Source organism: Spermophilus citellus (genome assembly GCF_964194105.1).
Source record: "Spermophilus citellus genome assembly, chromosome: 6".
Taxonomy (NCBI): Eukaryota; Metazoa; Chordata; class Mammalia; order Rodentia; family Sciuridae; genus Spermophilus; species Spermophilus citellus.
The window spans coordinates 111,672,921-111,678,920 of record NC_138187.1 but is presented as its reverse complement, the minus strand read 5'-3'; positions in this window follow the sequence as shown (position 1 = coordinate 111,678,920).

The window sequence follows — 6,000 nt, the reverse complement described above, 5'->3', positions numbered from 1 at the left end:
GTAGAGCAAAGACTTTCAAGGAGGAAGGAACAGCACCCAGAGTCAAATACTGCACAGGCCCAGGATGTGAAGGTGTTCTTCCATAGAGACTGTTGGTGGTATTCGGGGGGCAGAAGCCAGCTTGAAGGACAGGCGAGAAGTCCAAGACTCCTTCCTGAGTAGCCTGCATTGTGTGATGGAAAGATGGGGCAAATGTTGGTGGGCACCAGGCTCCAGAAACATTAACATTTTTTCCAAGATGAAATTGGAACATGCTTATATGCTGAAGTCTAACGGCAGCCATACTAGGAGCAGGACTTAGGGCAGGGAGGACTCTGAGGGGGCATGGGATGGGATGTAAGGAAGCAAGGTAGGCCAAAAAAGCAAGAAGGCGTGGGGCAGGGTGGAGAGGAAGGCCTTCTCCCCTGTAGGTAGAGGCCAGCTTACTTGCTGGAGGGGCTGAAGGAGGTTACCAGGGAACCAGGGAGTGCAAGGCTGGTGAAGGGCACTGCAGAGCTCAACACAGCCCAGACCAACACCCCCTCATGCCTAAAAGAAAGTAGGAGACTTCCTCTAGAGCAGCCCTTGATAACCCAAGTGTCCAAAGTGACTGCAGGGGTTTTCTCCTTCTAAAAATTCTCCTGTCTCAGAGGTAGCAGCTATTCTAACCTTACTTTTTTGTTAACGGGACAGCTCTAAGATCAACAAAACACACCGATGGTGGGCATGTGTTATAGACAGGAAAAATGTCTATCACAGAGCTAGCAGACAAACAAAAGGGGGGGGGGGTCACAGGCTATTATCTATAGGAAAAAATAGTCTAATCCCATCAAGGCACCTATTAAGGCCCCACAAAATGACTGGGAAAAATAATAATAAAAAAAAAAGTTTCTATGCAAGATGGCTTAAAATCTAGTAGTGCTGCAAATTATTACATGCTACCTATTAGGTAAATGTGGTAATTCATTTTTTAAAAAAAATTATTAAAGAGGATGAAAACAAATAACTGCAGACTTCCTGGGTGTGAGGCTTTGAGCCTGAGAAGTTTCTGTAAGTCAGCAACCACTGGAATAGCCATAGAGGCTCAGCCTGATGAGTCTGACCTTGACCCCAATGGTGGCAGTGAGCATTCCTGGGTATGGCTGCCAAATTTTGGGGATTGTGATTGTTGCTACAGTTGGCTTTAGCAAGACACTCTTCCTTCAAACTTAACCTTGTCTCTGGAATTTGGGTCTGTTTTTGGCCAAGGTGGAGAATCTTCTTAGTAGGGGTACCAGAAGGAATGATGTCTTGCCCAGCATGTGAGAATGGCCTAGAGGAAGATACTGTCATAGACGCCTGAGAGATCAGTGCATCTGGTCACAGCAAAGAAACCCAAGTCTGGCCCAGAGAAGTGGAGTGGCTTATCAGCCTCACAGTTGGTGTCAGTATGCGCCCTACACATTGAGGGTTGGAGCAGGGGGCTGTCTGTCCTAGGGGAATCTGAGAACAGAAAGAGGCAGCCTGTTCAGACACTAGCAATTGGTAGGTGATGCCTGAAAGTATTATAGGGACTCTGTGGCACAACCTTTTGGGGCCAGAAGAAACAAAAATCTCGACTTTCATTTCACATAATCTTTCAGGATTGGCTGTCAGTATGTATACTCAATGCTTCCTTATGAAATATAAAGACTTTCCCAAGACTCCAGATACAGTAGCACAATCCCTTAGGCCATAAAGGGATATTAACAGATGGAATATAGAGACAGCATTTGCCACAGGACTTCTATTATTTTTAAAGGATTTAATTATACCAAAGAGCTAAATAATTCTTCTGCAGAAAAGATTCTGTACTCCTCTCTCAGCCAGCTTACTGTGAAAGGTCTATGGAGATGGGAATCTGCCTCCAGAGACAACTAAGGCTTCCAGCTATTGCTGGCTGTCTTATATAGCACAGTATGAACCCAGAGGAGTTCCTGGCAATCACTGTTAGGGACAATGCAGAACTATATCCCCTATATTCCAAACAATTCCTTGGTCTCCTCATAGGTTTCAAGAAAAGGAGTGTTAAAGAAGAAAAGTATGTGTGTGGGGGCATATAGAACCCCAGAAGAGTTAGGTAAATGGGGTCTCTGAGACCACCATAGAGACACTTCTGTGAATGCACACTTCAAGGTATAATAACCAACTGAATATGACAACACTTTGTCCTCACCAGACCCTGACTGTGAAGCAGATTCTCAGTATAATCCTGAAGCCCCAAGGGGTAAATATACAGAATATTATCCACCTTATTCTCTCTACCTCTAGCTCCTCCACATTTATTGTTTAACAAGCTCAGCAATCCTGCTCATGCTGCTAGGTAGAAAAACAGCAGGCTTAAGAGGAAAAAAAAAAACAGGGGCTGGGGATATAGCTCAGTTGGTAGAGTGCTTGCCTTGTGTGCACAAGGCCCTGGGTTCAATCCCCAGCACCATACGCAAAAATGAAAGAAGAAACAAAAACAGGGCTGGGGATGTAGCTCAGGGATACAGCACTTGCCTAGCATGGTTCCATCTCCAGAACCTCAAAACAAAAACAACAATCTATTCAACCTGTAAGAATGGGAGAAAAGATTTGCAAGTCATATTTCTGTTCAGGAAGTAATATTCAACATATACGAAAAACGAATAGATGCTCAACATCATTAAGGAAATGGAAACCCAAACCACAATACCACATCACACCCATTAGGATGGGACGCATGCACAGGGACACACACAGAAGTGGAGGGATGTAGGGAGGTCTGAACACTTGTATACTCTTGAAGGAACGTAAAACAACACTGTGGAAAACAGTATGGGAGTTCCTTGAAAAATTAAAAATAGTACTATTGTATGATCCAGCAATCCCACTTCTAGGTATATCCAAAAAAAACTTGGCTAGGGGTGAAGCTCAGTGGTAAAGTGCTTGCTTAGCTTATGCCAGTCCCTGGGTTCAATCCCCAGCAAAGTAAAAATAGAAGACAAAAACAAACCCCTGCAGGTTATGCCTCTAATGTCAGTGACAAAAACAGAAAAACAAAACAAAACAAAAAACAACTGCAGGACACACCTGTAATCTCAGTAACTCAGAAAGCTGAGGCAAGAGGATCTCAAGTTCAAAGCCAGTCTCAGTAATTTGATGAGGCCCTTGAGCAACTTATCGAGGGTCTGTCTCAAAATTTAAAAAAATTTAAAAAGAGCTGAGGATGTGGCTCAGTGGTTAAGCACCCCTGGGTTCAATATCTGATTTAAAAAAAAAAAGTGAAAAGCAACTTGTCATCAGATTGGTACAATTGATTTCACCATCATCATCACTAAATATTGCCAGGTGTCAATGCTAGTGTCAAAAGGTAAAATCCTTCCAGGATGGAATAATTTATTCTAAAATACCTAGGGGTAGAAGATCAATATGAAAAACAATTATTAACAAACTACACAACAAGGTATTTCATCTAGATCACACTTCTGCTTAAGTTGTAGAAAAGTGCAAGAGAATGTTGCTTCTCGATTAATGAAGAAAAAAAAAGTACACTATTCAAAATTATAACATTTCTTTGGCCCATCTGTGAGCTGTAGCAAAGCAACCAAACTGAATTCCAAAGGGCAAAAATCCCATCTGAACAGGAAAGGGATGCACTGAGCATACCTTGTTATGTTGGGCAAGGATGAAGAAGGATTCTGTTACTAGAGATATGGAAAAAAGGAGTGAAATTTTAATAAGTTCTTAAAGGCCAACTGTGTATTAGTGTGTCAGCTGAGAGGCCAGACAAGGTAAACTCATGCTCCCAAATTCTTTTCTAAAATGAACCTCCATAGGGAACAGGACAGGAGGCTGAAGATATCCATGCTTGGCAGCACAGGACTGCAGGAGTCCCTGGGGGCAGGCATAAAAGACCCAACTACTTCTCTGGAATGCTTCTCTCCTATAAAACAGAAACCTAAGTTGCTGGAGAGGAGAAGCAAAACTTCTCACTTCCAAAGACTAGGTAAAAATATCTTTAGCCACTAGAGAGACAATGGAAAGTATAGTGTTGTAATGTTTTCAAACTGTACATCAAATGGCATAATATATTTGAAAGTAGTCTACACTGATAAGACTGTACATTGTGAATCCCAACACAACCACTAAACAAACAAAACCCTGAAAATAATAATAACTAATAAGTCAATGGTAGAGATAAAACGGAATAAAAAATATTCAATTAAAAGAAAGGAGTAGGGCTGGGGTTGTGGTCAGTGGTAGAGTACTTGCCTAGCAAGTGTGGTGAGGTACTGGGTTCGATTCTCAGCACCACATATAAATATTTGAATAAAATAAAGGTCGATCAATATCTAAAAAGTAAAGAAAATTTTAAAAAAAGGAGTAAAAGGGGATGGATATCCCAAAGAACAGATGGGTCAGAGAAATAGGAAGCTGTATACTGAATCCAACCCTACTAAAAAGTCCAATAAATAAATGCAAACTGTGTAAACACACCAATAAAGAAAGAAATCCACTAATACATAGACATAAACGAGCCCTGAGCAGGGTGGCACATGCCTGTAAGCCTGCCATCATGGGAGGCTGAGGCAGGAGGTTTGCAGGAGAATCACAGGTTTGAAGCCAGCCTCAGCAATTTAATGAAACTTAATCAAGAAAGTGTCTCAAATTTTTAAAAATTAAAAGGGATGGAGATGTAGCTCAGTGGTAAAGTATCCCTGGATTCAATCCCTGATAACAAAGGAGGGGGGTAAGAGGGAGAAAGACACAAATGGGCTAAAGTAAAAAGAATGTGATATACCATGTAAACTTTAATAAAAAGAAAGATGGGGGTTGAGGATACAGCTCAGTGGTAGAGCACTAGACTAGCAGGCACATGGCCCTGGGTTCCATCTCCAGTTTACCTCCCCTGACAAAAAAAGCTGAAGTGGTGATATTAATAACAAATGAAATAAGTCAGGCATGGTGGTACATGCCTCTAAATGAATCCCAGCAATTCCAGTGGATTTCCTTTTTTTTTTTTTTCTTTTAAACAAAGGTTTGATTTATGAGAAAGCAGAGGCACATTCAAGAAAGAATGTGGGCTATCTTAAGAGTGAGAAGCTTTTGTGGGGTAAAACAAGAAATAAACAAGAGCAGTAGAGGCCATCTCCAGAAAAAGAGAGCCAGAAGAGAGTAAACTTCTGATAGCAAAACCGAACTAACATATTACGGGAAAACAAAACTACATACTGATCTCTTATGAATGAACACGTAAAAATCCTTAATAAGATATTAACAAGCAAAATCTAGCATATGTAAATGTGAAGCCAGTTCAACATCTGAAAACCAACTTATGTCATTCACCATATCACAAGCCAGAGCAGGGTGTGCTGGTGTTCCAGCTACTGAGGAGGTTGAGGCAGGACCACTGGAGTCCAGGAATTTAAGGCTAGCCTAGGCAACACAGTGAGACCCTATTTCAAAAACTCAGCAAATTTAGAAGAGAATTTCCTCAAGCTGACAAAAGATATTTATAAAAAACCTTACCTATTATTATCACTCTTAATAGATAATGTCTTTACACTCTTTTTAAGAAGAAATAAAATACAAACGTCCTCTCTCTCTCTCTTTTTTGCATTGCTGAGGATCAAATTCAGACACACCCCCAGGCCTTGCTGATGTCCACTCTTACCACTCCTTTTAACACTGCACTAGAGGGCCTACCCAGTGTGATAAGGCAACAAAGAGAAATGAAAAGCATACAAATTGGAAAAGAAAAAATTAATAGGGGTCTGGAGATGTGGCTCAAGCACATCTGGCAGGCACAGGGTGCTGGGTTCAATCCTCAGCACCACATAAAAATAAAAAAAAATAAAGATGTTGTGTCCAAAAACTAAAAAATAAATATTAAAAAATTAAAAAAAAAATTAACAGGACATGACCTTCTACACAGATAGTCTTAAAGACTACAAAAAAGCCATTCTAAGTAACAAAAGTTTAGCACATTTTCAAGTACAAATTCCATATTTAAAAAAGTCAACCCAGCAACTAGAAATT